The sequence below is a fragment of the Arachis duranensis genome, chromosome 4 (genome assembly GCF_000817695.3).
Source record: "Arachis duranensis cultivar V14167 chromosome 4, aradu.V14167.gnm2.J7QH, whole genome shotgun sequence".
NCBI classification, from domain to species: domain Eukaryota; kingdom Viridiplantae; phylum Streptophyta; class Magnoliopsida; order Fabales; family Fabaceae; genus Arachis; species Arachis duranensis.
The window spans coordinates 111,024,440-111,038,555 of record NC_029775.3 but is presented as its reverse complement, the minus strand read 5'-3'; positions in this window follow the sequence as shown (position 1 = coordinate 111,038,555).

Below are 14,116 nucleotides of genomic sequence, written 5' to 3'. Positions count from 1 at the left end.
GGAGTTTCGATCGTCGCACCGTTTGCAGCCACGTGACCACAGCGTCGAGCTCTGCAAAGCCTATAAGATTGTGTAAGAGGTAAGCCACGTTTTCTCACTTGTCCTCCCAACCCTTGAAATCGAAATTATTAGCGTAAAAGTGTTGAGATTTTGAGCTCTTTGATGTTATAGGATCCAATTAGCTTGAGGAAAAGGCTTAATCTTTCCCCTTTTATCCTTGGGTATGGTAAGAATTTGCAACCCTAGTGAAATATTTGATTTTTTGTGTTGGGTGTTGAGTTTGTATATGTGGATGTCTATGATGTGTGTTAGGTAATATGTATATAAGTGGTTTGGAGCTTGATTGAGTTTTTGGAAGCTTGAAAGTGTACTTTTGGTGCTGGAAAATCTATTTGGGAGGTGTTGAACCTTGAAAGTTTGAGGAAAAAGTGAATTAGAGGTGTTCCGGGTTGAGTGGAGAATCGGCTAAGGTATGGTTTCGCTTTCTTGTGTCTAAAATGTAATGTAATGTGAAAACTTAGGCTAGTGACCCTAGGATAGGAATTGAATTTGTGATGTGGTTGATTGGGTGAGAATAATTATTATGTATGTGGTTAATGGCCTTGGAGATTGTGGATGATGTTTGTGTTGATAATTATGTGATTTGTATTTGATGTTGAGTGGTATATGTATAGTGATTGATGAATTTGAAGTTGAATATTGTACTTAATATAGACACTTGGTGATGTATAATTGGATATTGTTGAATTGGAAATATTGGATTGAAAATTGAGAAAAATGGAGAATTGGTAGGATGTTGATGTAATGAGAGAGTTGGATAACGTTTAATGCTGAATTTGGTAGGTTTTTGGGTTGTTTTTAAAATATTGTAATTGAGTTTGTTTTGGTGAAAATAGAGGTTTATGAACATTTGTGAAAAATTTATTTTTGGCCAAACTTCGATGAGTCATAACTTGGCTTTCATACCCCCAAAACTATTTCAAACTTATTTCATATGAAAATTGGGTTCGTAAAGTTTACGCCGTTTGAAGAACGGAGGAAAAATGTTTTAAAATGAGAAAGTTATGCGCGTTGGAAGTTCGATAGGTAAAATTGAAATTCTGCATACTTAGCCATTTCTGATCGAACTGCAGTATATGCGTACGCATACCCCTCATTCGCAAAGGGTCATTTCTGTCCAGCGTACATGCGTACGCGGACAAGGCTATGCGTATGTGAAATGGGCCAAAATGCATGCTCATGCGTACGCATGCCCTGGGTTTCAGCAAAGTTAATTTTTGTATTTTAAAACCCAATTTTGAACCTCTAAACCTCTATTTTCACTCTTTTAATCCTAGATCTGAGTAGTAGGCCTAGTAATAAGATGAAGCTAGGAGAGATTAGGTATCTTGGGAGTGAAGTGAGGATGGAAAGTGATGGTTTATACATGAAAAATGTGAATACATGAAGTAATACGTGATGCCATAGCTATGATGAATGGTTGTGAAATGATTACGAATGATTATGAATGAATGTGATGATTGAAACTTTGTTCATGATGAGAATGTGTAACTCTCTCTCTTTTGTAAGGTGTCGGGCACTATATCCAATGAGTGTGACAGCAGGCACTATATGCCAAGAGCATGGTATGGTGGGCGCTATATCCCAAGAGTGTGGGAGCACCTTACCCTAGGAAGTGTGTTGGGTACTATATCCCATGAATGTGGGAGCATTTTGTCCCAGGAAATGCGACGGGCACTACATCCCATGAGTGTGATAGGCACTATATCCCGAGAGTGTGATGGGCACTATATCTCAAGAGCGTGGAGGCATGTCAGAGAGACAATATCCAGATGTGTTGGGTTCTGGAAAAGTAACCGACACGTGAGCTCATGGCTAGTAGGAAAGGCATGTGTCATACGCATTTGTTTGTCTTGTTTAAGTTTGCATTATTTGAGATTGCCTTTGTAAAATTACTATACTTACTTGCCATATGATTTTCTTGTTGTACCTGTATTCTACTTGTGTTTGCTTTGTCTGTTTTGTTTGTCTGTGTGGTTCTATCGAAGTTTTGGAGGATTGGAGGAAACGCGATGGTTTTAAGGATTAAGTTAGAATTGAGTTAAGTTAGAACTCTTTAGATACCTTGCCTTATTTTATGATCTTAAATGTTGGTTTTAAGTTTGAATATATTATCGGAAGTTCTAGGATTGCCTTCGGCTTTCCCAGGATATTATATGTTAGATATGTGGGCACTGTTACCATGCTAAGAACCTTCGGTTCTCACCCCATGCGAATTTTTGTGGTTTTCAGATGTAGGACGTGAGGCTCCTCGCTGAGGCATGCTAGTAGCTTCTGATTAGCAAAGATCCTTATCTCTCAGGGCTTTATTTTTGTTATATGTATTTATATAGATACTTATTATCTCCATTATTTATATATATACTGTTTTAACTCCTCTTAGAAGTTACTTTAGAGAAACAGATTCTATAACTCTGTATTTTGGATTTCTTTTGGGTTTTCCTATATATATTTATATGTATACTTATATGCTTGAGCTGGTTTATCTTCGTGAACCGAGTCTTGAGTTTTGTTATCTGTATTTTGGCATTCTTTTATATCTACTCGTGTTAGAATATCTCTTACCTTACGTCGTGTACTTTATCACTTCATGAGTGTTGCGCTTTTCGAATTTAACGATTTTGCTTTACCCTTTTCTTCAAAGGTTCCTAGTTAAAAATCTTTTTAACTATTATTATATATATAATTTATTTTTAGAAGTCGTAACATCTCATCGTCTCTGTCTTATGACTTAGGGTGTTAAAAGAACATATTCATCTAAGGCGCATTCACATACATATGTTGGTGTCAATGCTCAAAAGAATAAGAACAAGAGAATGCTCGTTATGATGTTTGGGTTGCCATTCAAGGTTTTACTATTATCGTTTTCTTTTTTTGTTGAGAATATAATCCTGGAAGTGTCCTCCTGATGAGTCTGCTATGTAATTAGATTATCATGTTAGAGTGACAAAGAAAATCTTTGTCAATAATTAATCAAAAAAAATATTAGAGGAACAACAAAAATTTATGTCAATAATTAATCAGAAAAAGAATTTATTCATTCAAAAATTTAATATTAGATATTTAAAATCTAACAATCACATATTTAAAATACATGCTAATTGGTTTTTTTTCAAAGATATATCTTTTATTGCATAAAAGAACTTTATATATATTCTCCTAGAATACATTATGTCAAGACAAAGAAATTTTTCAATCGAGATGTTAAATAAAATTTATCTAATGGGTAAAGGAGAGAAAGAAAATAATTAAGAGATGAAGAAGTTCCAACGCGCTAGTAACTGCTTTTCATAGAGAAGGTTGTTTGAGAAAATGATGTCGCCGGTATTTCTCCTCCAACAATATCGCCAGGGACAGAATTTTCCCAGGTCCTGGCGTTGGTCCTCAAAGACTAAAGCGTTTCGCGCTAACCAAATCTGCCATAGAAGGTAAGCCACCTGAACACTTCTAATTCTGAAATTGGGTTTGAATTTCTCAGCTTTCATGAATTGACTCCACAAATCCAAAACTTTTAGGTTAGGGTCGCGGAGAATAGTGCTAGCTATTGGTTTATTGTTCCCTATCCAAGTGTATAATATATAAGTCATAATATAATTGTATTTATTATTTTGCTTTGGTGTGTACAAATGATGTATATTTTTATTTCTCTTATTGAGAATCAAACGCTTTATTTAAAGAATAATAATTTTTAAATGGATTCTTACTAAATTTCATATTAAATAATTTAATCTCCAATAACAATTTTTATTTAAAAGTTATTGAGAATTATTTCGCTTAGATAGATTTTGGTTTTTCTTTTGCTTTTATTAAAATTTTTAATATGTGTAGAACAATTAAATTCTTAAATAAATTTTATTACAAGATAATTAAGTTCTAAAAAAATGTCATGATAAGACAAATCAATCACTTTTCAAAAACTAAATGATTTGTCTTATAGTCATTCTTGAAACTTTTTAAAGTAATAAAATTGTTTTAAAATTTTTTAAGAACCAATTTATTTGCTTACTGAACTAATTGTTAAAAAACTTAATTAAATGTACTTTATAACTCTTTCATTACTAAAAATATACCTAGTATCAATGGATTTACTATTGAAAAAAATTCTAACTAAAATTTCTATCGGATTTAGTGTCGCCATAAATGACACAAATGACGAATTTTGGTTTTTTGCCAAATGTTACTATCGGACAAGTAATTTAGATGAAAATTCCACAAAAAAATTATGGGCGTAATTAAATAAGTTGGCTCCAAGTCTTAATTTTTATTCGACAAAAATTCCAATTTAAAAACACTTCAACGTTCCATATTATCATATAATAAATTCGACAGTAATATCAACGATAGTGACCTTATTTAAATCGAATTTGTCATTCTCTCTCCTTCATATCTGAAAATAACCCTTCCCCAAACTCCTCTCCCCTCCTCACCTAGCTACCACCTCCATAATCAACCTTTATCCTACCGCCATCGCAGAACATTTGATACTCGTCATTTCAATATCCTAACCGCACCCTAACAAGTCACATTGTGCCTGCCTCAACCACATACCGCACCCTAATCTCCATTCTTTTGGCGCTCTCTTTGTTCTTAACTGTGCTATTTCTGTTTGTATATATATTAATTATAGTTTTTTCTCGCCTTAACATTATGATCTTTTAAGAAGAATAGGAGCTGTGATTGTAACGATATGTATGTATATAATATTTTTATGTTTTTTGTGTAAGAAATTTTGTTTATATATGCATGTTTGTAAAAGGTAAAAAAGATCTTACGATTTTTCAAAGAAAAAACAATATAGTTTTGAAAGTTAAAGACTTCTATTTTATTATTAACTATATAGAAGTCGTCATAATATTTCTCACAATTAGAGTGGTGCAGCAAAAAATGTGATATTCTAATTAATAATAGTAAGGATGTTATATAATACTAACCGTTCTGCTTAGATTAGAATTGTAAAAAATAATAAAAATTGAATAAATAATTTACAATAAGTTATTCTAGAGATTAAATTATAATACCTAGTGATATATAAATATTCTTTTTTATTGTATTAATTTTAGATAAATTGCATGTCAATTTTTTTTGTTATCTATTATAAAATAGAATATGCACTTGTTCTAACAATTCAATCAATAGTTAATAATAAATGAGTTTTATATGAATTATGATGTTCAATTTAAATTGAATACACCTAAGACCTGACATAATTCTAAAAATATAATATGTTAATAATTTTTTTTAAGTTAGAGTGAAAAGATTAAAATGATATATCTTCTATTCAATTTTTATAAATAAAGAAATTAAAAAATTAGTAATATTTTTCAATTATTACATAATAAATTTAATCAATGTATATGAAAAAATAAAAAAAAATAAAATTTAAATGATTACTGATAATTATCTCAAAAAATAATAAAATTCCAAAAATAAATTAAATATATTAATCCAAGCTCGTACTTATCAGACAAATTAGTAGTTTATCATGTCACATAGGTATGTTTTGTTAAGCACAGAAGAGAGATGTCATTTATAGAGGGCTAAACAGTCTCACGAAATTAAAGATCAAGAATCAGAAAGAATTTTTTTTATTGAGAGTCTTATTATCTTTTAGAATAATTATAAAGAATTATTTAAATTTTTTTTAATAATTTATTATAATTATTTTATATAACATAACTTTTATAATTTTATAAAAATTCTCTCAAATAAAATTATATTTTATTGATAATATATAAAATGAAGACATTATTTATGGTCAAATATTTAATGCGCTTCCAAATTAGTAATCTTCTCAATAATTATGAGAATATATATAATATCAGAAGTATCTAATTTTTTTAATTTAATATGTGAATGCATTAATATTTAAATCTACCCATCAATATACATTCATGCATCTCTACACAATTATTTTAGATGAAAACACAATATGTTTGATACGAAATGCATATATAAATACAAACCGTTTCAGGAGGATCATCAAGGGTCCATATGAAAAAATATTGATCACCATGTTAGATATTTGTTCCGTATTATTTGATTCTTCCATTTTCATATGGCACTTTCATTGTGTCAAAAATTTTTTCTTCCTATCCTCATTCACTGACCTACCTACATATACAACCTTCAACCTTATGATCTTCAAATCGATCATCATATCAAGTCAATAAAGTACCAAAGGATTAGATTATTTTTGCTTTTATTGTTGCTATATGTTTTTAATCATAACCGATTTTGGGAATTCATGGTGGCAATAATGAAAACAAACCTCTGCTTTGTTGGGGGTGATACTGCAGAAGATTATTTTTCCTTGCAAGCTTCACCATAGCTTTTAGGATTTTATGCTGTTCTTAAATATTATGGTGAACTCAGGTGAAAATAAATGATATCTAATTTTAGTACATCTTATTGATTCGAATCGGAGCTCTAGCTCTTTGATTACGAAAACCTTTCAGATCCAATGTGCCAGTTGAATATTGACAAATAAGATTTAATTGATGTATGTACAATGATATTTCATATTTTTTATTATAGTTTGGTGAAAAGTGAGATCTACTGTATGTTACAATGGTGTATTAAATTTAAAACTCTTTATATTTTATATTTGTACTTTTTATATGTAATGGATGTTTTTTTTTGAATTTGGTGTTGCCATAAAATTATATTTATTTTAAAAGTTCAAATTGATAGAAGAAGATATATGATTAATTATATTTTTAATACATTATTATTTCGAAATTTTTCATTTTTGCATTTTTTTAATTTTTTATTTTCAATATTAGCATATATTTTTTATCATCAAACGAGAAGTGTCCAGAATATGTGAGAATATTGTTTCTATTCTAACTATTAATAAAAAAAATAGATGGAAGCACAAAGACCAATTTACATTTTATTGCATTTTTTTTTGCATAGATAGATAACTAAATTAAATAAAAGACATAAGAAATTTATTTTTTCTTTAAATTGGTTGAACTTAACTTATAATCATATACTATTGGATGGATTTAGCTAAAATTTAAGGATAAAATATCAAAAATATTCTTAAAAGATTTTTTTATTAAAATTACATCCTGAAAGATCAAACTAACAAAAATTTTCTCAAAGATTTAAAATAAAAACAAATTAAAGATAATCAAAGAATATTGTTTTTTATAAATATCAAATAGTGAATATTGAGAATCCTTAAATGTTGTGTACGTAAATATTTAATATGAATAAAGTTACCATGTTATAATATCTAAAATTGAAAGATGTGCATACTTGTCTAATCTATTAAAAAGAAAAAGATCTAACGTCTAGGTGAATAATTGGACATACATCTTATGATGAGTATCAATTAAAGAAATACATTAAAAAAAAATATAGCACAAGGATCAATAAGGATATGTCAAAGGGGATAATATTGATGACGAGGGTAAGATAAATAGTAACTAAAACAACAACTTCGAATAAGCTAAATGCAAAGAAATTCTTTGCAAGTTTTTTTCACCATTTCTTAAAAAGATAAAGTTGTAGGATGAAAATCTAACTATACGATTTTATTACGAGGTTTTAGAATTATTATAATAAGATATTTAAAAAGAAATATATTTTTAAGTTTAGTGATTATTATTGTCTTATAAATTTTTTAAAAACCAACGGTTTAACCATCTAAAAATTCAAAAAAAACTTTAATAACGAAGTTAGTTAACTATTTAAATCCAAAACTTTTCTTTTCGTATAAGAAAAATCTTAAAAATTTTCTGGACCATATGAATGACCAACCTGTTCCAAGTATAAGTTCATTAAATCTATGTTGAACCAACTTGATTTTTCATACTTAACCAAATCTTAATCAAGAACCAATCACGGCCTCATGCCCCTTCACGCAACCAATCAACAATCATCATCAATTCAGCACCAAAATTCAATCACAAAGGTACCACATCAGAGTAAACACAGACAAAACAGACAAGAAAAACACAAGTATAAATAGCAGTTACAGCAAGTAGTTCAGATAGCAGTTAACAACCGTTAAACAATTAGGCAAACCAAAACGAATTCAAACCCAAACAAAGCATACAAATGCGTATGATGCATGTCTGCCATATGGCTAATAAGCTCATTTGTCGGTTATATAGCTAACCCGACATGTCCGGTAGCTAACTCGAGCATTGTCCTCTTGAAAACTGGTGAGCGGTACAATACCACGATCCTCACCTGGTGGACGGTAAACCACCTCGATCCCCAACATCTGCGGGTGGTAAATAATTTCGATCCCCACAGACGTTTTCAACTGGAAAACAAGACACACGTGGGCGGTAAATAACCACGATCCTCACAAAACAATTTTCTTTAAAATTTGGTGGGCGGTAAATAACCACAATCCCCACAAAATATTTCTATAATCAAATTCATCTTCATCATCATTCAATTCATTCAACAATTATCATCATCACACATCCTATTCCATTCATCAATAATTCATACTCAAAACATAATTCTCTTCTCAAAGAAATCAAACTCGAAACATAAACCTTTCTTTGATAAATTGAATTCAAAATAGTATAATTCTTTTATCCATATTTATTTAAATAATACGTCAAACCAAATCTTCGAGTCTTATAAAAATTTTGGCAACATTTTCTCTAAAATTCGGACTATGTCATCCTTACGGATCCCATCAGAACCACATTTTCCAACCATTTCTCAACCAGCTTCAATATCCAACAATTATCAAACATCAAATCCTTTTTAATTTTTAAACCAATTTTGGTATCAGGTTTGATGTCAAACCATTTCAAAACCAATTTATTTCTCTAATTCAATTTATTTCTAATAAATCAAACTCATTTCCAAATCTCAATCGTTTTTCAAAATCCAACCTATTCTAATAATAAGTCTTTTTCAAAATCATCCAGCTCTAATATTAAATTATTTATAAAATCAAACCAATTCAAAACTAAACCACATCCAAAATTAAATTATTATCAAAGTCGATCTAGTTTCACTATCAATTTCTTATCCACAACCATGCACCACTCAAGCAATCAGTAATTCAATTCAACGAACAATCACATCCATAAGACAAAAATAATCACAGAAATACATTTTTCACGTCTATATCTATTTATAACAGCTCTCTAATATAAAATAGATTTTAATAAAAACCCTACCTCGATTAGCCAGGTTCACATAAACTTATCGTGACAATTCCTTTTTCTTTTAATTCATGGTAGCAGTGATAGCGTTAACCCCACGAAAATAGCAACAGTTCTGACGTCTCTTATAGTGACCACATTATTACAAATTGTAATTACAGTAGCCGAAACAGCTTCAAGAAACCCAGACAAGGATATATATATGAAAACCGAATCAAAACAAGCATGGCAAAGACAGTAAAACACGTATATGGCCTAGAATTGAAAAAGATATCCAACCAGAATCGTTAGGAATGGCTCCGGTATCGGCTCCCAGCAGCAGAAGAACAGAAATCAAAGATCTGTGCATCCATCCTGGTGGCAGTAACACCATTCTGATCAGTAAGGTAGCAGGCACACCAACAAAATCAGAATAGCAGAGCAAAATAGAAATGAAATAGATTCAAGAAAGGAAGAAGCAGTTACCGGTAAATCTGGCCCAGTTTCGACGACAGCGTACAATCGAATAACTTGCAACAATCAAAACCCAAAAAGACAAAGGCTTCAGCCACGGTCTCCAGCAGCCAGCATGGCAGCATGAAGCTCCAGTGAGGCAGCAGCAACATAGGTGCAATGACGGTGAGCCCAGCAGCTTGGGTGATGGATCTTGGTGACGGTGGAGGAAAGGCCGCGAGGCAACGGCAGCAGCGAGTTGGACGATTGGAGCCTTCAGCGGCAGTGATGGAGTCCACGAATGGCACAAAGACGGTGCTGATCCTCCCCAGGTCATCGAGGTTTCAGGCCCGCGTCTTTCCTTTCCTACCTGGGCTCAACGCTCACGACAACCCAGCCATGGTAGTGACGAGTTGGCAGCACTCCTCGGACGGTGATGCATGCGACGACCGTAGCAGAGCGTGACAATCGGCGGTGGAGCAGGGTCGACGGAAGTAGGCAGTAACGCCTCCCTCCCATCTTCTCTCTTCCCCGTCGCAACCTCACTCTCTTTCTCTCTGTGGTGGTGGCACGGTCCCTTCTCCCTTCCCGGTCTCTCTTCCTCTCCGCCTTCCCTTTCTTTCTTTCTTTCCCGTTTTTCTTTTCTCTTTTCCTTTCTTTTATATCATCTGTGGGTGTGTTCACTTTAGGGAAAGGGGTGTGGCGGTGGAGGATTTAGGGTTAGGTGAGTGGCGGTGAGTGAGTGTGGGTAGGGTTAGAGTAATTTTTATTAAAATTAGGGTATACTATATAAATTTAAAATACAATGCAATTCCTTAAAATTAATTTAAAAATTTTACTTAATTATTAATTTGCTAATTGACCTTTAATCAAATATTCTAATTTAAAATTAGAGATGATATAATTTATTTTTTTGTTTATAAAAATTAAAATATTAAATTTTAAAATCTCAATTATTTAAACTAAATCATATAAAATTCTTATTCTTTTACAACTGTTAAGTTGTATGATTTAAATCTAGAAAATTATTCAATAACTATGAGATTAAGTAAAATTTTTAATTTAATTATCAAAACTTATTTTAATTATTTTTAATAAAATAATTTCTGAAAATAAAACCTCTCATGAATAAATAAATTGAAATGAACTCATAATAAAATTTTCTGAAAATTTTGGGTCTTACAAATCGCATTTTTCTTTTTGTTAATGAATTAATATTCATCGTTAACATTACCAATGACATCAAGAGTATCTTCTCAACCCCCATAAAATTGTTGATCTCCTTTCATCATTTTTGAAGTTTTCATAATGATGAAAAACAATTGTTTTCTGCATTTGCCAGGGATCTCCAAATACTTTTTATAGGACTGGTCAAAATACACAAATTAGGAGACAATATGAATCATAATAATCTTACAAACAATTCTGCTAGATAATTAATTAGGGGTGCAGCCAATAAGTGAAAAAAAGCCCATTTACAAACAAAATAATACCCCATCTCCAGAGTTACCTTAATTTCACTTTCAATCCCTTTCACAGCAAAATAAACAACCATAAAAAACAAAAATAAACATCCAAAACATAACAAAAAAAGATCTAAAATTATTGTAAAAGATTATCCAAAACTCTTTCACTTATGGTAAAGAAAAACGCATTCTTTTCGGATATAAAAACATCCAAAATCTAACAAGAGAGATATCCAAAATAATTTTAAAAAATTCAAAACCTAACAAAAGAGATATCCAAAATAATTTTAAAAATTCCAAAACCTAATAAAATGAGACATCTAAAATTGTTGGAAAAAGAACATTTGAAAACTAAGAAAAAAAGGAACATCAAAATTAAAACAACAGAAAAAATACATTCAAAACATATAACAAAAATAAAACAACCACAAAAAATAAAAAAAACATCCAAAACTGTAACAAAAAGAAACATCCATAATCATTGAAAAAAATTATCGAAACTTTTTCAATTATAGTAAAAAAGAGCACATCATTTTCGAATATAGAAACATCTAAAACCTAACAAAAGAGAGATATCCAAAAGTATTTAAAAAAATTCAAAATCTAACAAAACAAGACATCCAAAATTATTGAAAAAAGAGCATCCGAGAACTAAGAAAAGAAATATCTAAAACTTTTAAAATATTATCCAAAACTTGAAAAGAAGAAACATCCAAAATATAAGAAAAAGAACATCTAAAACATATAATAAAACATCCGAAATCTAGGAGAAAGAAACATCTAAAACTTGTAAAAAGAATCATTCAAAACTTAGAAGAAAGTTCGCAGGTAGCAAGTGTGATGTCGAGGCCTCTTGCTAAGAGTCTTTTGGTGAACCTGAGATTGGGTTGATGTTGTTGTGCACTAAAATCGCCATCAACAGAACGTGAAGCTCTTTTTTGTTGTCGAAGTCATGGTTTCACAAAAAGAAACTAACATATGGATGGAGATATTTTTAGAGCATTATTGTTTTTTTTTTATGAATCTTGATCAGTGAATATGCAGGATGAAAAATTGCAAGGGAAGGCATTGTGGCACAAAAAATTGCAGGGGTGACATCACAACACAAGAAATTGTAGGGTAAGGTGTGCACATCACGAGACGAGGTGTTGCATGTAGAGGTGTTGCATCACAATAATTAGGGTCAAAAGGGAGGGGCGCGGCACCATGGAGAGAAGAGTTGGGAAGAGAATGCGACAACGCACGAGCAGCAATGGACCTTGAAGGCTCTCGAGAGGAATTGCAAAGAGAGGTAACAGCGTTGCGGGGAAGAGCAATTGGAGGGGGAGGTCACAATAGGCTAATTTTTTTGTTATGGAAGTAAAAGTGATGATATACCTTAACATTGTAATTTTTTGTGTTTTCCAAAACTGTGGAAAGTATACAAATCGGAGGATCCGATTTCTGTACTTCAAATTTTTTTAACACAAATCGGACGGTCTGATTTCTATACCTCTAATAAATCAGACAGTCCGATTTCTACTTCTCTAATTAAACGATTCCACAATTTAGAATAACACCCCAACAATCCACATTTTAAAAAAACACCATTACCGCTCCAATATTAAAAATAAAAGGTTCGTCACAATACGGGTTGAGATTGGATGACGCGTGTTTCTGAACCTAATCCTAATTTTTGAGAATTTCAAAATATAATTTCTTAAACAATTTTGAAAAGTTGTTCATGTTGGTTATACATAAAGTTGGTTACCTATACTTTCTCTTTTACCAAAGAAATTTCTACATTAAATATTAAAATTTTTTAACATACATATAAAATCCGTATGAATCGCTGATGCGCATTTAGACGAAATTTACATAAATGATTATTTTCGTCCCAAATAAATCTGGGTGAAATATTTTGGATAATTTTAGAGGAGAGTTAAAACTAATATAGCAAAAAAGTTGAAGCTGATTATACATAAATTTATAATAAAATTAACATTTATCAAAACGATTCTCAAATAAGTGTGAAGTTATTATACACGTTCAAATGAAATATAAACGAATTCTAATTTTTGTCGTAAACTCGTTACTAATTTGTTTAAAAAAATTTTTGTGCCATAAAAAAAGTTTGACAAGAAATTTTTAAACCAAATTTAATTAGCTGAGTTTGAATCTATTGTTTTATAACTTACACCAAAATCCGTTAAAAAAATTTATTTTTAAACAATAAATATATTTATTTGATACTTAATTTGATGGCTAATTTTTTATAAACTAAATTGATATGATTAGACAATAATAAATTAAATTCACTGTTCAACAATAATTTTTTTTCATAATTATTCCAGACAATATTCTAGACTTTATTTTTTCCTTAAATACTCTTAATTCTAAATAATAAATTTTTCCCATAATTCTAGCGTTTATTTTTTCCCATAATAATGAAAATTTGAATCCCTTTTGACTTTATAATTAATGTGTTCATGTATCTAGTTACAATTTTATTAGGTATAATGTAATTTGTTTGAGATGCAATGGATGTATAAGGGCTTGTTTGGGTGAGATTATAAGAAAATATCTTTTTTCGAATTATCTTTTTTTAAAAGATCTTATTGAAAAGCAAAAGTAATTTTATGTTTGGATATCTCATGTAAAAAGGTCTTTTTATCTATCAATTATATTTGGGTATAACAATACAAAAGTACTTTTTTGTTTATTTATTACATGAAAAACATCTTTTTTTTAAGGAAAAAAGATCTTTTAAAAAAAGATGTAAATTACAACTTCTCAAAAAAGATCTTTTTTTTATTTTACTAGTGCTTTTACTTTTACTACTAGAAGTTTGCCAAACACGTTAAAAAATAAAAAAAAAATTTCATTGAAAAAAGATCTTTTTTTAACAAAATAATGGCGCCCAAACATGCACTAAATATCCTTCTATGCGGTACAAAATTCATATGATTCTTTACTACTCATGCTAGACATATTTGTTATAACGATCCTCAGATTTAAAAATATAAATATAAATAA